Genomic DNA, 16197 nt, shown 5'->3' with positions numbered 1-16197 from the left:
CAGGGAGAAGCCTGTGCGCTGCAAATGGAGAGTAGCCCCCACTCACTGCAACTAGAGAAAAGCCTGCACAGCTTCCAAGATCCAGAGCAGCCAAAATGAGCAAGGAGATCAAACTAGTCAATCCTAAAGGAAATCAACCCTAAAGGACTGATCTGGAAGCTGAAGTGCCAGTACTTTGGCCACCTGATTCGAAGAACTGACTCATTAGAAAAGATCCTGATGCTAGGAAAGATTGAAGGCAGGAGGAGAAGAGATGACAGAAGACAAGATGATTGGATGGCATCACCAATTCAACGGACATGAGTTTGAGAAAGCTCTGGAGATGGTGAAAGACATGGAAGCCTGATGTGCTGCAGTCCACGGGGTCGCAAAGAATCAGACATGACCGAGCACCTAAACAACAATAGCAAAATAAATAAAATTATTAAAAAAATATGTACGATGGTCCTCTGATCCCAGTCAGTGGATCTCAGCAGTCATGGCCAACCACATTGTGCTCTACACTGGCACAAAGATGTCCATCTTTGGGCTGGGCACCTGGAAGTCCCTTCCAGGCAAAGTGACGGAGGCTGTGAAGGTGGTGACTGACCTTAGGTACCATCACATTGACTGTGCCCACGTGTACCAGAACGAGAACAAGATGGGGTTGGCCCTCCAGGCAAAGCTCCAGGAGAAGGTCATGAAGTGTGAGGACTTTTTCATTGTCAGCAAGCTGTGGTGCATATTGCACAAGGACCTGGTGAAAGGTGCCTGCCAGAAGCTAAAGCTGGACTACCTGGACCTCTACCTCATCCACTGGCCCACGGGCTTCAAGACTGGGAAAGACTCTTCCCATTGGATGAGGACTGCAATGTGATTCCCAGTGAGAAAGATTTCATGGATACCTGGACAGCCATGGAAGAGCTGGTGGATGAAGGGCTGGTGAAAACTATTGGAGTCTCCAACTTTAACCATCTCCAAGTGGAGAAGATCTTAAACAAACCTGGCTTAAAATACAAGCCGGTGGTTAACCAGATCAAGTGCCACCCATACCTCACTCAGGAGAAGTTAATGCAGTATTGCAACTCCAAAGGCATTGCAGTGACTGCCTACAGTCCCCTAGGCTCTCCCAACAGGCCCTTGGGCCAAGCCCGAAGACCCTTCCATACTGGAGGATCCCAGGATCAAAGCCACTGCCCAGGTGCTAATCTGATTCCCCATGCAGAGGAACTTGATCGTGATCCCCAAGTTGGTGACACTTGAATGCATTGCTGAGAACTTCCAGATCTTTGACTTTGAACAGAACAAGGAGGATATGACCACCTTGCTCAGCTACAACAGGGACTGGAGGGCCTGTGCCTTGGTGAGCTGTGCCTCCCACAGGGATTATCCCTTTCACGAGGAGTTTTGAAGGAGTTTTGAAGTTGTGGGTGCCTGCCCTTGCCCAGGTGACCTGCTGTCTCCCACCTCACTCTTCTTGTGTGTAGTGTAATTTGGCCCATGTCCCTCAGTGGTGGGTCAGCGACTTCCAGACAAACCAGCAAGGGCTCAGCCAGCTTGGTGTTGGGTCCAAAGAGCAGAATCAGTAGATTAGAAGTCTGTATAGTTTTCCTTTGCCCTTCTTGTCCAGTTGGGGAACACATAACCCAAATGCTAATTTAGAAAAGAGTATTTGGGTTGCGTGTGCTGTGAAAGTGTTGCACTCAATATGCCAGCAAATTTGGAAAACTCAGCAGTGGCCACAGGACTGGAAAAGGTCAGTTTTCATTCCAATCCCAAAGAAAGGCAATGCCGAAGAATGCTCAAACTACCGCATAATTGCACTCATATCACATGCTAACAAAGTAATTCTCAAAATTCTCCAAGCCAGGCTTCAGCAATTCGTGAACCGTGAACTTCCAGATGTTCAAGCTGGTTTTAGAAAAGGCAGAGGAACCAGAGATCAAACTGCCAACATCTGCTGGATCATGGAAAAAGCAAGAGAGTTCCAGAAAAACATCTATTTCTGCTTTATTGACTATGCCAAAGCCTTTGACTGTGTGGATCACAATAAATTGTGGAAAATTCTGAAAGAGCTGGGAATACCAGACCACCTGACCTGCCTCTTGAGAAATTTGTATGCAGGTCAAGACACTACAGTTAGAACTGGACATGGAACAACAGACTGGTTCCAAATAGGAAAAGGAGTACATCAAGGCTGTATATTGTCACCCTGCTTATTTAACTTACATGCAGAATACATCATGAGAAATTTTGGGATGGATGAAGCACAAGTTGGAATCAAGATTACCAGGAGAAATATCAATAACCTCAGATATGCAGATGACACCACCCTTATGGCAGAAAGAGAAAAAGAACTAAAGAGCCTCTTGATGAAAGTGAAAGAGGAGAGTGAAAAAGTTGGCTTAAAGCTCAACATTCAGAAAGCTAAGATCATGGCATTTGGTCCCATCACTTCATGGCAAGTAGATGGAGAAACAGTGGAAACAGTGGCTGACTTTATTTTTGGGAGCTCTAAAATCACTGCAGATGGTGACTGCAGCCATGAAATTAAAAGACGCTTACTCCTTGGAAGGAAAGTTATGACCAACCTAGACAGAACATTAAAAAGCAGAGACATTACTTTGCCAACAAAGGTCCGCCTCGTCAAGGCTGTGGTTTTTCCAGTAGTCATGTATGGATATGAGAGTTGGACTGTAAAAAAAGCTGAGTGCTGAAGAATTGATGCTTTTGAACTGTGGTGTTGGAGAAGACTCTTGAGAATCCCTTGAATTGCAAGGAGATCCAACCAGTCAATCCTAAAGGAGATCAGTCCTAAGTGTTCATTGGAAGGACTGATGTTGATGTTGAAGCTGAAACTTCAATTTTTGGCCACCTGATGTGAAGAGATGATTCATTTGAAAAGACCCTGATGCTGGGAAAGATTGAAGGCAGGAGGAGAAGGGGATGACAGAGGACGAGATGGTTGGATGGCATCACCAACTCAATGGACATGAGTTTGAGTAAACTCCGGGAGTTGGTGATGGACAGGGTGGCCTGGCATGCTGCGGTCCATGGGGTCACAAAAAGTCGGACATGACTGAGTGACTGAACTGAACTGAAATGGAATTTACAAAATCAGAACAGTGCCTCTAATAGCTGGGCCTTTATTGCTTGGAACTGTAATCCTTTCAGCTAGACTTTTCTTTGCCTTAAACAAAAAATGCGTTTATGAAAAATAATATTCAAGAAAAATAATACCATCCCCAAATATCTCCACAGCATTATTTCTATAAGTCAAAAAGTTTACTTTTAGAAATAAGCCAAAAACCCATTAATAGAAGACTACATAAATGAAGTGGTAAACATAAATAAAAAATATATAAATTGTTTCATATGCTGGCAGCTGTGCAGTCACTAAAAACCGTAAGATGGAGCTGTGTGTACACAATATGGTGCAGGTGATTGTGAATTAGGGCTTTCCAGATGGCACTAGTGGCAAAGAATTCACCTGCCAATGCAGGAGATGCAAGAGATGAGGATTTGATCCTTGGGTTGGGGAGATCCCCTAGAGGAGGAAATGGCAACCCACTCCAGTATTTGTGTCCAGAAAATTCCATGGGCAGAGAAGCCTGGCAGTCTGCAGTCCATGGGGCTGCAAAGAGTCAGACACGACTCAGCGACTGAGCACAAGCACAGCTGTGAATAGCCCATAAGTTGCCAAACCACATGCAAGGCAACATCTCCCTTTTAGTAATTATTGCTCCAAATATTAATGCACTGAGAAAGAATACACAATAACAGGATAAATTATTAATGATATAATCCCCCGGGGATTGAGAGTCGGGGGAGAAATGTTTAGGGGTACTTTTTACTTCATCCTCTTATTGAAATACTTTTTAAACAAACACATATTGATTTTGTAATATAAATAATGTGTGGAAGGAAAAAAACCTATTTGTTTGTCCTTTTCCCAGAGTGCTGACTATCCAGTGACACCCTTTATGAGAAAGCCCTCGATGCCACACAATCATGTGTGTGGTTATCAACTCTATTACGGTCATGGCTCCTTTCTCCTCTCCAGCTTCTGTTTCCCTTTCCAGTCTTTCTCTTGTAGATGGTATGGGACAGAGATGACAGAGTAGAAGAGACAGATGAATCTTAGATTCAGTAGAATTCTCTGTTCCCCTCACCCCTGCTGCAAGTTCTGCCCAGAGAAGGACACAGTTGGACAATGCATAGACTGGTCCCTGGGGCTGCCTTCTCCACCACTCGCCATCTCCTGGGGCCACCTCTGCAGGTCCCTGGATGCTACCTGGTTGCCCTGGCCCCCAGCCTGCAGTGCCTGCACTCATAGCCCTCTGCTGGCTGGGATGCCCATGCCCAGAGCCCCTGGCTCCCTACAGGTACCATAAAAACCCCACCTCCCCAGAGCAGGGCAAGAGCAGCACTGGATCGAAGCCCTCAGGATCTGTTATGTGGCGTTAGCTCAGAGCTGACAGATTGAGTCATACAGGCAAGCTAATTATATTTTTCTTTTTTTTTTTTTTCCTGGGCATTTGTAAGGCTGTAGGAGCTTAATTTATGTATTAATTACACCTCAGAGCCAAAAGAGGGGCTGGAGTGCCTCAGACAGCCTTTGCATTTTATTAGGAAACACTGCATACACATTTGGCTTCATAGGGAAACAGCTATTAAAGCACCCTTTGGGGGCTTAGGGAGAGCAGAACTCTCTGGGCAATGTAGGTGGGGGACTCAGTGGAGCATTTTGGGCCAGTCTTCTATTCCAGTCTGTGGCTGACTTTGAACCATTTGATTAATCTTGCTCACCTTCTCTGCTGCCCCTCCTCCACTGCAGGGAGACAGTCCCCTTGCCACACCCCCACAGCCCTGGCTCCTGCGGCTGCTGCGTGGGTTCCTCCTGATTGGGTGTGGGGTTGTTGTGTTGCACTAAGCTGCTGCATCCCTGTTGTGGTCCAGCAGGGAGGCCATCAACCTGTTCTTAGAGGCTGGGGCTTCTGTAAGGGAGTTACTCCCACAGGGTCCCCACCAGTGAGCCATATATGTGAAGTTGGGCTTGATTAGGCAGAGTGAGAGAGGGGCTGGCTTTCTTATCTTGAATCTGGACTTGAGGAGAGTCTGATAGTCTTGGTGTGGTGGCTCAGCCATTTCCCAGGAGGCAGGGCCATGGCAATGGCCAAGAAGTTGGCAGGAAAGATATGGAAGTCAACCTAAGTGTCCATCAAGAGATGATAAAGAAAATGTGGTACACGTATACAATGGAATATTACTCAGCCATAAAAAAGAACGAAATATTGCCATTTGCAGCAACATGGATGGATTTGAAGGGCATTATGCTAAGTGATGGAGAAGGCAATGGCACTCCACTCCAGTACTCTTGCTTGGAAAATCCCATGGACAGAGGAGCCTGTTAGGCTGCAATCCATGGGGTCGCTAAGAGTCGGACACGACTGAGCGACTTCCCTTTCACTTTTCACTTTCATGCATTGGAGAAGGAAATGGCAACCCACTTCAGTGTTCTTGCCTGGAGAATCCCAGGGACAGGGGAGCCTGGTGGGCTGCCGTCTATGGGGTTGCACGGAGTCAGACTCCACTGAAGTGACTTAGCATAGCATAACATAGCATGCTAAGTGAAATGTCAGACAGATAAAGACAAAAGCTATATGATATCACTTACATGTGGAATCTAAAAAAAATATAAATTGGTGAATGTAACAAAAAAGAAGCAGACTCACAGATACAAAGAACAAATTAGTGGTTACTAGCGGGTAGTGGGGTGGTGATATAGGGATGAGGAATTAAGAGATATAAGCTGTTGGGTGTAAGATAGGCTACAAGGATATAATGTACAACACTGGGAATATAGCTAATATTTTGTAGTAACTGTTAAAAAAAAAAGAAGTTAGCAGGAAGAGAGCCATGTTTCTGTAGCAGGACCATCAGGGCTCTGGGCTCCTTAACCTCCCTTTATTGTCTTCCAGTTCTTTCCCGGTTCTTGCTGGAAGCTCCTAGCATAACTGTCCTGTGTTATGGGAGCAGGGTTTAGGAGAAGGACCTGAGTGTACTCTTTGGCCAGTTTTCACGGGGGAAGCAGCACTAAGGCCTCATGGTGGGGGGTTGCTGATATCAAAGTGATCATCAAGGGAAACAATAGAAGTAAAATCTTTCCTGGCTCAGAGTCCCTGGCAGGGTCAACTTTGGAGATTGTATATCTGAAGAAAGCACTTTTCAAAAGAACTCAAAGAAAGCCCCAAGGCTCTCTAGTACCTACAGGCTGATGGGCAGGTGTGGGCCCTGAACACTGAATTAAGTGGTCTAACTGGTGTGCCCTGCCACTGACCTGGTGGTGGGCCAGCCATCTGCACCCATCTTGTGCCCCTTCCTGTTGCTCTGGCTCTTTCATGAGTCAGCAGAGGGCAGGCCTACTCCATGCAGGACATGGAGGCTTGTCACACTAAGAGGTGGCCTTCAGTAAGTTTGGAGGAGTTTTGGTCTTTGTGAATGCCTTATAAAGAGGAAGGGGTAGTTTGGGGCACACCCTCCCACCCCAATATGAACCCTCTGAGGGTAGGAATTGTTGCTTGCTTTGTTCACTGTATTCCAAGAATGCAGAAAAGTATCAGGCACAGAGCAGGTGGCCATTAAAAGAGCGGTGTTAGGAAAGTTGGCTACAGCTGCTCTCAAATCATCTTATGGGCAATGGGGATAAATAGAATATTGATGAGTCTCAGATAGGCTCTGGCACCTGCCCAAAGTCACATATCTAATCAGAGGCCAGACCAGGCCAGGAATCATGGATAGGAGTGATTCTAATAATAATATTCACTCTCTAATCTGTTACCTTAGCTTGGGCTGCAATAACAAAATACCATTAACTGAGTGGTTATAAACAACAGAAGGTATTTTTTACATTTCTAGAGGCTGGAAAGTCCAAGATCATGGAACTGGTGTATCCAATGTTTGGTGAAAGTTCTTCTGGGTTGCATATGGCTAACTTCTTGTATCCTCACACGGCAGAGTGGAGACAGGAAGCAAGCTCTCCCATGACTCTTATAAGGGCACTAAGGCTCCACCCTCGTGACCTTATCTCACCCCAACCACTTTCCCAAGGCCCCACATCCTCACACCATCACATTGTGGGGTAGAGTTTGAACACATGAATTTTGGGTGGGAGGGGGGCAGAAACATTCAGTTCAAAAGGATCCATCTGTTATTCAGACCCTGTGGTTACCACGTTCATTTTTGTAGCTTCTAGTCATGGTAAATAGATGGGGAAACAATGGAAACAGTGACAGACTTTATCTTCTTGGGCTCCAAAATCACTGCAGATGGTGACTGTAGCCATGAAATTAAAAGACACTTGCTCTTTGGAAGCAAAGCTATGACCAACCTAGACAGCATATTAAAAAGGAAAGACATTACTTTGCCAACAAAGTTCCATCTAGTCAAAGCTATGGTTTATCCAGTGGATGGATGTGAGAGTTGGACCATAAAGAAGGTGGAGCTCAAAGAATTGATGCTTTTGAGCTGTGGTGTTGGAGAAGACTCTTGAGAGTCCCTTGGACTGTAAGGAGAGCCAACCAGTCAATCCTAAAGGAAATCAATCCTGAATATACATTGGAAGGACTGATGCTGAAGCTGAAGCTCCAACCCTTTGGCCACCTGATGCAAAGAACTGACTCACTGGAAGAGACCCTGATGCTGGGAAAGATTGAAGGCAGGAGGAGAAGTGGATGGCAGAGGACAAGATGGTTGGATGGCATCACCAACTCAGTGGACATGAGTTTGAGCAAATTCTGGGAATTGTTGTTGGACAGGGAAGCCTGGTGTGCTGCAGCCCATGGGGTCGCAGAGTCAGACACAACTGGGTGACTGAACAATGACTAGTCAGCTAAACTAATAAGAAATCTGCTTTGCCTGATGCATAGGTGATGGTTAGACGTTTTGTCTAACCCCCAAGATGGCTCAATTCATGGGAATTCTTCTAGTAGGATTTCATCACCTTAGTGAAGTTTCTGGTTCTTGCATTTATCCGGGGAAGGTGGGGGAAGACTGCAGTGAAGAAATGACCACTCACAGGGAAGCTGACAGGCTGAGAGCTGGTGAGGGGCTCAGCTTTGTGGAATGGCCTCTGCAAGCTCACCCTGGGGAGGGGCTCAGAGGCTTGTGGGTTTCACTCCTGCTTACTCCACCTAGTGTGCCTGCTATCCACTGCCATACCAGCTAGTCTGTGCAGGAAGTGTGGAGGTTGGGAGCCTCTGCAGGAAGCAAGCGAGAGCCCTCACAGCGCAGGGTGTGTGTGTTCTCATAGTCCTCAGCCCTCCTCCCAAAGCCAGGCTGTGGCTTGTGCTGTAATCATCTCAGAATCAGGTGCCTGATCAGTCTCCACCTAGGGCAGAAGGTGCTGTCTGGGCTTCTCCACAAGGGTCTGGATGTAGCACCTCTCCCCCAAGGGCCCTCCGCTTGCAGGCACCTGCTTCCTCCATCTCCTTTCTTAAGCCTCAGGCCAGGATGCCAGCCTTCTCAAGACAGGATGGATGGAGCCTGCATGATCTTTCCAGGGAGAGCACTGCCGGAGAGGTGGCCAGCATGTTTGACAGATAGCGCTCTGGATCTGGGCTGTCTGAACGCATTTGTCTCGTCCCCCCGAATCCAGCCAGCCTGGGAGACAAGTCTAACCTTTCCTGACAGAATCAGTTCAGGCTTGTCCTCTGAGCAGGGCCCAGGGTGGGCAGGGGGCTGGCTGTGGCCAGCTGGGCTCTCTGACCAGAGCTGCCAGGGGCCTCCTGGCCAGGGAAGGATGCATGGGGAGCCCTGATGGGCCCAGTGGACAGGTTCCAGCCCATTTCATGGAGCAAGAGCCAGGAGAGTCAGAGAGAGGTCCCTGCCTCTGTGGCTTCTCCCTCATCCCCAGGGCTAAAGTAGGGAGGGGGACAGGCAGAGAAGCCTGCTTTTTTTCTTCATCCTGCCCCTATTCCTATTTTGAGGCCTAACTCTTATGAAAGTCCAGTTTTCTTGGGGGGGTCAGACTAGCCTGAATTTGAATCTTGGAGTAAAGGATGGAGGAGAGGGGTGGTCTGGGCCCCTTTGAGAGCACAGGTGTGGCCTTCCCACTGTGAGTCAGACCTGCCCACCCCAAAGAGGCCTGACCTTGGGCAGAAAACTATCCCTTCTGCCTTTGAATGACACTCTGTTTGTCCTGCTGCCAATGCCTGAAAGCCTACATTTGTGGCCCACACCCTGCTGTCTCCAGCCTCTTTAAGAAATTGCAAATTTATTTTATTTGTGAAAGCTTATCTTTTCTTGGAAGGGCAGAGGCAGGAACCCAAGACTGTGGATATTCCCTGGGGGTGGGGTAGTGATTGGAGGTCCGGGGTGGAAGTAGGGATGTTAAAGGGAAGCAGGCAGTTCAGGGAAGGAAGGCAGCCGTGTGGCCAGCATCATCAGCCTGTCTGGCTTTTAGACTGTGGAAAGAGGGATATGGGGCCTTGGAAGGACTCATCTCTGGTTTTTTCCAGGTGTCAGAGGGCAGGGGCACGGGGTTGAGAGGCAAATAGAGTCCCAACCAGAAAGAAGCCAGGGTCAGAGATTTCTCCAGTCCTCAACCCCACCTTGGCACAGGGGCCAAATGACAGTCTAGGCAGCTGGGTGAGGTTGCGGAGTTCCACTTCTGTCCATCAGAAGAAGAGAAGCTGAGAGCCTGAGGTGTTCTGGGGGCTCAAAGAGCCCCAGGTGGAAGCTAGGGACCTGTAACACTCTTGGGGGATCAGAGAACAGAGGAGGTGCAAATTCCCAACCCAGAAGTATTATAAATATAAAAGGGTTCAATCCCTGGGTCAGGAGGATCCCCTGGAGAAGGGCATGACAACCCACTCCAGTATTCTTGCCTGGAAAATCCCATGGACAGAGGAGCCAGGCAGGCTACAGTCTGTGGGGTTGCAACAGAGTCAGACAAGACTGAAGCAACTTAGCACGCACGCACACACACACCACACACACACACACTCACAACCACCCACAAAACAGCAAGCTATGGATGTACATGCATGAGCTCATGTAGTTCCCCTCCACTGCCAGGAAGCAGAGCCAGAGACAGAAATGAATGAACAGGGGTTCATTTTGGGGAGGTGAGGCCAGGAGACACCAGAAGGGCTGCAGGAGGCAGGATGAGGGTGGGAGAAGCAAGCAACAGGCATCTTGGAGTTGCCCCCATCAAAGGAGTGCTTACATACGACTCCCACCAACCACTGGATAGGCTGCTTCAGTGAGTCTAGAGGCAGAGTTCATCCTGCCTCCTGGGCAAAGAATCAGAGTGCAGATTTCTGGCCCCTGGTCAGCTCATTCTGCACCTTGGGCTCAGAAATGCATGTGTTGGTGGTTTAGAGGGTGGCTTGTGTGTGCTGAGACGGCGTGGGCTCAGGGTGTCTGCTCCAGTGCTGTCAGTCCCAGTGTCCAGATGATGAAACTGAGTCTCACAGGGTCTCTTCCAGCTGGTGATAGCTGTGCTGGCATCTGACTCTTTTCCAGGCCCCAGTCTTACTTGTCAAATGGGGATCACAATACCTACAATCACAGTCTTGATGACAAGGCTCCACATCTTCCAGGGGGCTTATAAGGACAGACTGTGATGGTGATTACAAACTTGCTTCTGAATGTCCAAACCCTGGTGGAAGGCAGCAAAATGATGTGAAGGCTGGGTTCAAATACCACTTGGGCTACTTAACTGCAGTGTGATCTTGAGGAAATAGCTTAACTCCTGAGCTTTATGTTCCCCAGCTGTAAAATGGGGCTGATAGTATATTTCAGGAGGAATTGTTACAAGGATTACATGAGAAAATAGGTGACATGACTGGTGTCCCCAAAGGGCTGTGTACATACGTTTTACCCTCCTTACCTGCTCCCCTTTGCACGTTTAAACTCTGTTACGATTTTGCAGAAAGGTGTGGAGTTTAAACCCTCTAATTACCCTCTGGGTGGTAATGTTCCTGGGGTGGAGGTCTCATTACTGGGAATAGACCTGTGCTTGATGTGGCTCATGCTTTCCTGCCCAGTTCCCCTGTGGTCCCAGGAGCCCTTCTGTTATTGGTGAGCTGGGTTTCTTCCTGCCCGAGGCCACTTTATGAGTCATACAAACAAGGATCCAGAGGGATTCTTTAGAACAAAGGTTTTCACTACCTTTAAAGGACCTGACTCTCCAGTTTCCATGTTAATGAGGGCCCGGATTGACCCAGGATTTGGCAAAAGCTGGTTCCCACTTCCAGCACTGTCTACAGTCTCTCTCATGCTCCTCATTCCCACTTTATTTTTTACCAGGCTGCAGGGTTCAAGAGCCCTGCTCCTTAATGCCCCCATGCCTTTGCTTGTGGTTTTCTGAGGCCCAGATTAGATATCCCCTTTTCTCCCATAAATCTTCCTTGTCATCCCCAGATAGAAGCACCTCTTACTGCTGCTGAAGCTTAACCTACACAAACTTGGGCAAGAAAGGATATATAACCACCCTCTGCCACCAGGGGGCAGCCATGCAGAAAGAGTCCCAGGCCTGTGCACCTTCCCATGTTAAGCAGGAAGTGACCCTTGCATAGAACACGGGACCATGGAGACAGCAGTCAGAATGTCGGTAGGCACTGTCCTCAGGTAGAGAGGCAGGGGCTGTGGCCCACCAGCATCTGCTGCAGTTCACAGAGAATCAGGAAGAGACTCAGGGTTTCCTGCTTCCCTTCCTTGAAGAGGGCCTGAAGCAGAAATGGGCCCAGTGAGGAGCTAGTCCAGGATTCTCAGCAGTGATGCTTAAAACACGCTTAGCTTCTTCATAAAGTCCCTAGCTGAGGGACTGAGGAGAAGGTCTGCCTGGCAGTTAAGAGTCAAGATTCTGGTCTTGAGTGGGCTAAACCAACCCAGAAGACTCCTCCCTAATCTCCATCCTAAAAAGGCGCTTCTCTCTCTGCGTGAAGATTTGCACCTGCTGTGTACTTCTGAGGGGCTCTTGTCCCTGAGTTATCTGTCCCCCTCCAGGGGGCCCTCCAGCGATGACTTACTCCCCTTGATGTCCCAGGTGAGGCCTGCACCAACTTTGTATCCTATAAATACTGCATTGAGCTCTTCAGACCTCACTGCCTTTTCTGTGGGAACATGGAGGGGCCCAGATGTCCCACACAGAGAGGTGAGGGGCAGCGCCTGGGTCAGGCTCTGAAGGAGAGATGTAGCTGGCTCATGGAGCACTGGTGCACATTTACCGGCTCCCTCCAATTGTAACCCTCTGGCACCTCCCTGTGCTCTCCTTGTGTGGTGTGTGGTCAGTCTTCTGTAACAACTTGGCTTGGCTGTACTCCCCAGTTATTCCATCAAACACTAATCTAGGTGTTGCTGTGAAGACTTTTTTGTTAGTTTGTTCTTGTTTTTTCTTTTTGAAGATGTGATTAATGTCTATAATCAGTCGATTTTAAATAGAGGAGATCATCTCTGGGTGAGCTTCATTCAATCAGTTGAAAGACCTTAAGAACAGAGCCAAAGCGTCTCTGAGGAGAAGTCCCACCTGTGGATAGATGGCAACCTCAGCTTGTGCTAGAGGGTTCCAGCCTGCCCTTCCAGATTGCCTGCCTTGAAGATTTCAGATTTAAAACTTATATAACTGCCCACAGTTATATAAGCAAGTTCCTTGCAACAATTTCCTTAATTTATATCTCTTGTTGGTTCTGTTTCTCTTGTGGAATTCTACATGGTACAGGTGGGCTGGGTAAGTTCCCTGTGCCCAGAGAAGGGGAGATGAATCAGGGTGATAGAATCATTTTGGTACCAGGACACTCACAGTATAGCTGTCAGTGTGCTAAGACTTTGATCATATTTATCCCTCTAAGCATCATATGTCATTGTTTTCATTGTTTAGTTGCTCAGTTGTGTCCAATTCTTTGTGGCCCTATGGACTGCAGCACACCAGGCTTCCCTGTCCTTCACCATATCCTGGAGCTTGTTCTTACTCATGTCCATTGAGTCAGTGATGCCATCCAACCATCTCATACTCTGTTGTCCCCTTCTCCTGCTTTCAATCTTTCCCAGCATCAGGGTCTTTTTTCTAGTGAGTCAGCTCTTTGCATCAGGTGGCCAAAGTATTGGAGCTTCAGCTTCAGCATCAGTACTTTTAATGAATATTCAGGATTGATTTTGTTTAGGATTGGTTTGATCTCCTTGCAGTCCAAGGGACTCTCAAGAGTCTTCTCCAACACCACAGTTCAAAAGCATCAATTCTTCGGCTCTCAGCCTTCTTTATGGTCCAACTCTCACATCCATACATGACTACTGGAAAAACCATAGCTTTGACTATATGGACCTTTGTTGGTAAAGTAATGTCTCTGCTTTTTAATATGCTATCTAGATTTGTCATAGCTTTTCTTCCAAGGAGCAAGCGTCTTTTAATTTTATGGCAGCAGTCACCATTTGCAGTGATTTTGGAGCCCAAGAAAATAAAGTCTGTCCCTGTTTCTATTGTTTCCTCATCTATTTACTATGAAGTGATGGGACTGGATGCCATGACCTTCCTTTTTTGAATGTTGAGTTTTAAGCCAGCTTTTTCACTCTCCTCTTTCACTTTCATCAAGAGGCTCTTTAGTTCCTCTTCACTTTCTGCCATAATGAAGGCCAGGATCAGAAACTCCTGACTCCAGAGCACAAGTTCCTGACATTTTTGTACCAACAAACCCTGTTGCAGCCTGATGAGGTCATGAACGTCTCCTCAGAAATATTCTTTTGTATGCATAAAATAAAATGCACAAGGTTACAAAGGAAGTCATTAAAATAATTATCAAAATATTTTACAGCACAAATTTATGACGTGGTATTACATGTGCTTTCCTATAAATGCATTCCATTAACTAGACTAAGGAGGGTCTACACATCAGGTGACTGCATCATACATCTGTGATCGCTGTCCTATGCTGTGAGAATACATGTGACTCTTCTTGGTGACAAGTGTGGCTAACACTACTTGTGATTCCTAGCTTGCTTTCCTCATGGAAAGAAATGCTACATTTCAATTAAAATGATGATAAAGATGTGTTTTTCCTCCATCCAACTTCAGAGCTCCCCAAATGCTCCCTGATTGGAGGGCAGACTTCACCACCCCACTAGATGCCTGCTCTGCAGAGATGATGGTGGAACCGGTTCATGGACACTAAGGTAGATCTATTACACAGGGAAGGCACAGGCACACAGCAGGGCCTTCCTTCTCTCCCCTCCAGGACTCAGACGGAAAAGCGGTGCCAGGGGTCCCAGGGTAGGACACAGTCAGAGGGAATGGCTTCTGTGCCAGACTCAGTCCCTACAACCTCTGAGTGCTGGCGCACCCTCGCTCTGGCACTGGTAGCCCCCAGGCCCAGGCCTACTCACATTCCCACACATCTGTGGAGTCATGGTGACACCCAGCCCTGAAGCTCCCTTACCATTCCTCGTGGAGACAGAGGCTGTGGCCACCTGTGTTTCCTGCAGACACTTCTCATTTTTGTATCAACATGGGCTGCACTTGGCCAGCTGGCTCACCCTTTTGTATGTAGAGTAGCTTTGCCAACATGTGGCTGAAAAGGCCAAAGCGGAGCGTCTCTAGGTGGAGAACCAAAAGGAGGAGTAAGGGCGAGAGGCAGGCTACCCACCTTCTCTCCCTTGTCTGGAGAGGGGAGGCTGATGGACAACAACTGAGAGAGGCCCTCACCCCATACCTACACCCCGACCCCTGCCCCAGACCACCAGGCCAGCCCTGAGGAAAATCAATCTCCTAATGGATACATGTGCATGTCTGGCTGAGTCCCTTTGCTGTTCACCTGAAACTATCACAACATTATTAATTGTCTACATTCCAATAAAAAATAAAACATTAAGCTCCCAGCATGACAGCCATTTTCAGCCCAAGCCTTATTCCCACCTCTACCCCTTTCCCTCTTCAGGTCACTTCTCTCACTGTGAGAAGGCAGGAGAGAGGGACCTGAAATGCTCGAGTGTTCAAGAAGTGCCAGGCACTTTGAATACACAATCTCGTTTGCTCTCTCCAGCACTCTGTGAGGGGTTAAGACACCAATTTGATAGGTGAGGTAGCCCAGGTTCAGAGGGGTGTTGCCCAGCAGTAAGAGGCTAGGATCTGAACTCAGCTCTGGCACAAAGATCCATTCTCTTTCCACTTCACAGGCTGCCTTTCCCTGGTCAGCCTTTACTGATCCCTGGTACCCAGCTCCCAGACTGCACAGGCATCTCAGAAAGCCTCTACCAAAGTAATTCAGGCTAAAGTGTTAGGGACTCAGTAGATTACCCTCCCCTAGGGTATATGCATTTTAAGAGGACTTCAGGGAGGTGTGGCTGTGCTCAATTCTCAGAGAAAGACTCATTGTAGCATAAGGGCTAAGTAGGATTTGGGGGTTAAGGGGATGAAGAAAGGTGTGTAAAGTCTGGAGGGTTGGAGTGGGGTGAAGCTAAGAGCTTAGAGATAGGTGTGTACACATGGGGGTGTGTGAGGGAATGGGAAGGGTTGACATTTACCTCTAATCCCCAAACCCTAAGAGGTAACTGAGTATTGCTAATTTTTTAAGATAAGGAACGGGTTTAGGGAAGGGAAGTGACTTGCTCAAGATCACACAGCTGATAAGTGGAGGAGGCATGAGACAGTCATGCTTTTCACGTCATTGTGCTAGTAAGCAGTGGAAGACATCACGTGCCATCCTTTCCAGGCAACATGCAAGCATTCATGATTAATTAATTAAGCCATGATGAGCACCATGGTGTCCCAGACATTGTGCTATGTGCTGGGGCTGGAGAGATAAATGGAATGTAGTTCTTGTCCTTGAAGAGTCATAGTCATTGTGGGAGAAAGACACATAATCATTGCAATTTACTGTGGCAAATTCTCTGATCCAAGGCAACTCCAGCCCACAATATTCCTTTAAGATTTTATAGAGTGAGTAGTTTTCTGAATAGATTCACAGAAGGCTTATCTGAGGAAGAAACTCTTAAATTGTTTCAAAGGCTCATTGTAACTTTGAGCTAGGACATTCCAGCTAGAGAAAATGAAACAGCTTTCTCAAAAGACTGTGTGCCACTTCTGTGGGAACCTTCCATAGACAATGCCTTTACCTAGCATTTCCCAGATAAGTTTCACGAATATCAGTGCCCTGATAGTAATCAGGGGAGGCAACAGTTTTCTAAGGCTTACTACATGCCAAGCACTCTTCTAAGGACTCTCCA

The 16197-nt window shown here is 47.5% G+C and overlaps 1 pseudogene; it reads left to right on the top strand.

The window, feature by feature from the left end:
* The first annotated feature begins 478 nt into the window (after positions 1-478).
* On the top strand, positions 479-1390 carry LOC113880935 (annotated as a pseudogene).
* Positions 1391-16197: the final 14807 nt, after the last annotated feature.

The sequence above is a fragment of the Bos indicus x Bos taurus genome, chromosome 2, assembly GCF_003369695.1.
Source record: "Bos indicus x Bos taurus breed Angus x Brahman F1 hybrid chromosome 2, Bos_hybrid_MaternalHap_v2.0, whole genome shotgun sequence".
Taxonomy (NCBI): Eukaryota; Metazoa; Chordata; class Mammalia; order Artiodactyla; family Bovidae; genus Bos; species Bos indicus x Bos taurus.
This window is presented reverse-complemented; position numbering and strand designations above follow the sequence as displayed.